This window comes from Cibotium barometz, chromosome 43 (assembly GCF_041138505.1).
Source record: "Cibotium barometz isolate CiBa-2024 chromosome 43, ASM4113850v1, whole genome shotgun sequence".
NCBI classification, from domain to species: Eukaryota; Viridiplantae; Streptophyta; class Polypodiopsida; order Cyatheales; family Cibotiaceae; genus Cibotium; species Cibotium barometz.
The window spans coordinates 48880933-48887105 of record NC_141088.1 but is presented as its reverse complement, the minus strand read 5'-3'; positions in this window follow the sequence as shown (position 1 = coordinate 48887105).

The window sequence follows — 6173 nt, the reverse complement described above, 5'->3', positions numbered from 1 at the left end:
TGTAGGGTATATTTTCATAAATTTTTATTACTCGTAGCACCTAGCTCATATCTAAGAGATAACTACCACTAGGGATAACTAATATACCTTGAAGACATAAGTACTTGGCATACTCCCTTGGTATATATCCTACACTGTCTTTGGATAGACATATCTTTTACTAAGTCTTCTAAGACTCTAGAATTCACTCACCCTATTTTAACTACTAACCAAAAACTCAAACCAGCCAATATTGTGTACATGCAAACCATATATTCGAAAGATAAGAGCACTTAAAGAAATAAAGATTAAGATTTGCATACACCTGTTGTAGTGCCCTGTTGATGTTGTTCGTTTGCCTTGAATAATTGCTGATTTTGTGCAGATTGCTTCTCCTTGATCCCTGTAGGCATAGCATATCTCCCCCCTTCCTAATTTGTGTGCACGATAGGTGGACTGTAGGGGCGTATCTGATGCTCTTCTTAAGCTGAGATCTCTGCAAAAATTTTATTAACAAACAAAGAAAAAACAAAAGAATAAAATTTGTTAATGGTGCCAATCACCAAATATAGCCGAGGGGAAAAAACCCAATGGGAGAAAAGTGCCCTGGCTTGTCGATCTTATTGTGGAGTCGATGTGCTTACCCTTGCGCCGGTAGTGGAGATCATCTCAAAAAGAACATAATCATTTAAAGGCGTAAGGCACCACACTATTCAAACATTGATCTACCAAAGAGCTTCATTTGTAGTGTTAATGCTTTATCTTTGGTTTTAGGTATGTCCTTCTTGGGTGTGAATTTTATCAATTGTCTTGGAATTTGAGCAAGATAAGAGGATTTAGGCATTGAATTGCTAGAATCTATGCTCAAATGAGACTCCTTTGAACTTGTCGTAGGTACACAAGTTGTTGGTTGAATTGGGAAACAAGGATAAATAGAGACAACCAGTGTTTCATTACATGTTTTAGGAAGATCAACACAAGTAGATTTGTAGGTGCTATCACAACCACCTTTCCTTTCTTGGAGAATTTGTGTTGATTTCTTTTGCACCCATTGATATGGGCAATCAGGGGTGGCTCTTGGAATCTTTCTGAAACACTCTTTTGTCCCTGTCAAAGCATGGCATTTTGGAAGCCATATTGCTGTTGCACCCTCATAATAACCTTGTGCTTTGAGCACATTTTTTGGGACCCATCGAGTAACAATCCGAGATTTAGGCTTGGAAATGATGTGCTTCTTAAGAGGCTTAGCAACTGGAATAGATGGTACAAGTTTGTACGCATCTTTGGGTAGCCACATTGATGAATCCTTCTTGCCTGGCCTTCTTTGAGCAGCAACTAGAGTAGTTGGAACATGCCAGCCATGGCCCTCACTTGAGTACTCATCAATTATCCACATCATTTGTTTTGGAGCTTCAAGAGCAGATTTCGAGAATTGGTTGGGTAAGGTAGAAACATTACCCTTTTGACACGACAAAGCTCGTGGAGTAGCAGAGACTTCCTCTACATGCAGTGCTGTTGTGGATGTATCCCTATAGTACAAATCATCTAGAAGGGTACGTGGTTGTACCATTCGTATAGGTATAATGTCATATCCGTCTGAGTCACAGAATTGAATTGGCTTTGGTAAGGCACATGTCGATAATGTTGCAAGGACATGACTCCATTCTAATGGATCAATTAAATGCTCAGGGAAGGGTTGTGGAATGTATGCCTCATCAGATACACTTCGATTACCCTTAAGTCTCTCAGTGTTGAAATCCCTACATGAGGCTCCACACATCCATAGGTCTTCTCGCCCATCTGACAATGTAATTTTTGAGCCCTCAGATGAAGCAGAATCAAACTCATCTATTGGAGACCTTGTTACATCACGATACGAGTGATTCCTTAGGTTGACCCTTGTGATGACAGAATCATGTCTGAGGTACAAGTAATTGTATCCCCAATCTTGAATCATTTGAAATTGTCGCATGAATGGTCTACCCAATATCACTTCATAGTTTGGATGCTTTCAAAAATCCACCACTGCAAAGGTATGCTCATATTCAATCCCACATGTGGTGACCAATATGTTCTCAAGCAGCCCAAGGGGATGTTCTAAGCTTCCATCTGCTAGCTGCAAACGCATCCTGGTACTCCTAATAGCTGGTTTGCCCCATTTTTCCCAAATGGACCTTGTCACAATGCCCACTCCTGCGCCACTATCAAGTATTGCAGTTGAAGATACTTTTCGCACTTCCAATGGGAGGGTAGCATTTCCCTGATCGTCTTCACAAAATTTTCCAACTTTGTTGATAGGAACTGGCATTACATGCTTTGTCTCAGGGTGTATTGTACACTCATGGGGACCCTTTTGTAGCAATACCTGCTCTGACAAACATGTGGTAATATCATTCCACAACTCAGGTTTAAGCTTTATCAACTCAAGCAAAGGTAAGGTACAAGCCACTGGTGCTGACAAAATAGCCTGCACCATACTCATATCTTTTTCCTTTGTCAACCTTTTATGCATGGAGGGTATCCTCAAGGTTTGAGAATAATTCTCATATTCTCCCAAATATGATGGTAAGGTTTTCATTGTATGCTTACTTCTAGGAGAAACAATTGTTTGAACTTCCTCCTGAATGCTTGGGCGTCCAAAATTGTTTTCCGAATCTCTGGTAAAATCCACCTCAGAGAATGGAGGCGAACTAACAGAAGACATGTTCTCATTAATTTTCTCAGTTACTGCGGCCCACATGTCATTTGCCATGTCCTCATTAGCATCAATAATTTCATCATTGCATGGGAAGACCAGGCTAGGTGATGGCAGAATGACATCTTTTAATGGAGTGTCAATTGGTGCAGACCTTTCGCTCTGAGCTTGTGAAATGAACTCACTTTTCATTTCCCGACTTGATGACACTTCCGGTATAGTTTCTAATGTTGGCTTAAGAGAGGCTGGGCCACAAGGAATAGGTGGTGGTGGTCCCTCAAGTATTGACTGAGCTTCCCTAATGAGTTGCTGGTGTACAGCTAGATTGATCTTCTCCTCACGAGGGTTTGGGTATTCTTGAAGCTTTTTGGGTAGCTCAGATAAGGCTGCAATGCGACTTCTATGAGCATCAATGATGGCCTCTAGAGTCTCATTCACTTTATCCACAAAAACAGAACCCCCAGAACTATCCTCGGTCGTACTAGCCTTATCTTGTTTAACACTAGGCTCAGGTTGAGGTTGATGTTCCTCACGCACTTCCTGGGATGTAAAAGTTTTATCCCGTATGTTTTGTTTAGAGGTTTCCTGAGAACTAGTGGATGTACTTTTAGTTTGTTTGTTTCGGTTCTTCTTTCTCCTAGTGGTCTTTTTTCTATTGGACTGTAGGGTCTTGTCCACTAGATTTGTCTTTGCGTCCCTAGTTCGAGGTGTCTCATCAGTCTGTATTTCAGCGTTTCGTGTCTGTGATCGAGTCATGACTCTAAGTGGCACGACATCCTCATTCTCAGATGAAGGTGGCGATGGAACTGTCCCTACAAGGTTAAGTGAAACCTTTGGTTGAGAGTTGCCTTCCTCATGTGGTTTCAACAGACAATCCTTCGGGAAATGTTCGACACAACACCCCAGACAATATCTTTCTATTGGTGGAAACTGTTGCACTGTTGTATTGGACCTAGATGCTTGCCTTGAGCGATGTGGACAATCACGAGCCCAATGGGGTTCTCCGCACTCATAACAGGGGCCCATTGGTTTGGCCTCTACTTTCCTTGGCTGCCATTGACCTGAGGGGCCTGGAGTCCTAGGTTGGTAGCCGCCTAGCAACATTAAAGAGTTTTGTTCCCCTGGTTGAATCTCCACCAGTGCTTGGTTTGGGTATGTGGTACTTTCAAAGCCATTTTCTTTGGATGTGTATTCTTCTTCCACATATCCTGGGTTTACCAAGTCTCTACACATATTTGAATTGTCGTAGTCGACAACTCTCACAGGATTAGTCCCTGGAGCAGGAGGTTGAGCACCAAGAACAGGTCGTGCTTGTTCTTGTGTCATCGGTGGCTTACGTTCAAAATTCGTATATTGTTGATACATTTGTGGAGCCACTCCACCCCTCGGTTGCTCACGTTCCTGTCTCATTCTCGCAATGCGAGTACAATCCTGGGTGGTATGAGTAAAGTTCCAAGCACAGGCTTGGCACCACTTCTTTGTGGGTTGGTTTGTGACTAGAGGAGAAAAGGTATTACAGTCCTCTGTTTTATGGTCACCGCCACATGCTCCACAAAGATGAGGCCCTGTAGGAAGTATACTCCTCATTCTCTGCTGCTGTTGTTGTGGCTGCATGGGTGGACGATAGGTTTGTCCTAATCTCCTTAGCACTAGGTTGGCTATCTGATCTGGATTTACCAGCGCGCTAGACCCTGAACTTTGGTCATCACCCCACTGATTTCTAGGTTTAACCTCAGGGCCAGAACCATCCTGGAACTTGAAGTTATCGGTGAAATCCATAGCATCATGGCAACACTCATTAAAACTTGTATGTTTCTTAGCATAGAGATGTGTATGCAGTGTCGAATTTTTGAGGCCTTTTAAGAAGAGAGAAATTAATCGACTTTGGGCGGGTTTCTCATCTTCTGGGCAACGATTAATGTACTGCTTCATTCTATTTACACAGTCTCTAACACTCTCATTCTCACCTTGCTTGAAAGAGTAGATGTGTGCTACCGTGTCATGTTGAATTCCCATCAAAGAAAAAGCAGCAATGAATCTCTCTTCCAAAACTCTTAAAGAAGTTTTGTCAGAAGCCTCTAATGCCTGAAACCAAGCCAGGGCTTTTCCTTCAAGAGTGAGTCCAAACCCTTCTATTTGAGTATGCTTGTCAGCAACTTGCTCAGCTCGAACTGCTTGCCTAAAAGCTGCTACATGGTCGTATGGATCTCCCGACCCTTCATATTTCTTTACCAATTTCTGAAGAGTTGATGGCCTTACTTGTCGTGAATACTCATCGTAGGGCCTACGGCCTCTTACCCTTAGTGGGAATTGTTCCTCCCTTTGGAGAGATGGTCCACATGTTTCCAAAATTGGTGTGGGTACCCTATTACCAGCCTCACCAAACCCCTCCAAAGATCTTGTCACCCTCATTTCAAGAGGTGCACTTATAGGAGGCCTAGTTGGCTCCCTTCTCATCCGATTGTCATAGTGGGAAAGATGTTGTTGTGGTGGTGTGACCTGTGGTCGCACATTTGGTGTAGGACGATATCGTGGTGCTAGAGTTGGGCTACTAGCAGAGGTCCACTTAGATGTTGAAGGTCCCTCTCTAGTGAACTCTCGTAGGGGAGGAGCAACAGTTTCTCCAAGAAAGGCTGTCTCTCCTGGTTTGGCTGTATGTGTTGAGAACACTTCCATAAATAATGGTTGTCCTTTCCACGTGAGTTCCCTAATCTCTATCCAATCTAACGTTCGGTATTCATTGGCCCATTTATCAACTATTCTGTTCATGTGTCCTGCACACTTCTCAACTACCACTACATAAGCGAGAGGAAGATCCAGCTCTGGCGATTTTGTTGTGGCATAATATCCCTCTAACGAATCTTTATAGACCTCTTGAAGTTGGTCATCCTGTAAAACCTTTGTCACAGGAATTTGTCGTACAAACTCCCATTGGCTTTCAGCCCCCTGATCCATTTTACACTTGCCTTTCCTATCCTTGTCCAAATTTAGATCTACAAGAAGTAAATCATCTCTGGTGGATGGCTTTGAGGATTGGGCATTGGATGGTCCAGGCATGTCCGGCTCGATGAGCCAGTCACCTTTAGACTCTCTCGCTCTGGAAAGTTGTGATATGTCTAAAAACTCTGTTTTAGAGAGCTCCCCTAATTTGTCTACCTTTTCTGGATGGTAGGTGACTTCATAGTGAACACCATCTCCACCCATGTACATGTTACCCTGGTCATTGACTAGAGGTGCTCTATCAAGTTCTGAGAAAATGTCTGCGATCTTAACAAGGTACCTTTGTTGTGGATCCCTAAAGATCTCAGCTCCTTGAGCATTTGTGTAGACATATTGGAGTCTCACATTGAATGTTAACCCCATGGTGTCAGCCTCAAATGGATTAAAGGATCGTGTGGGTGTCCTATTTTGGACTACGGGATAACTAGTTGATGGCCCTAGATTGTCCATGGACAATGAACTATTTGTTCTAGAGGAAAGGGTATCGGATTGGGATTCA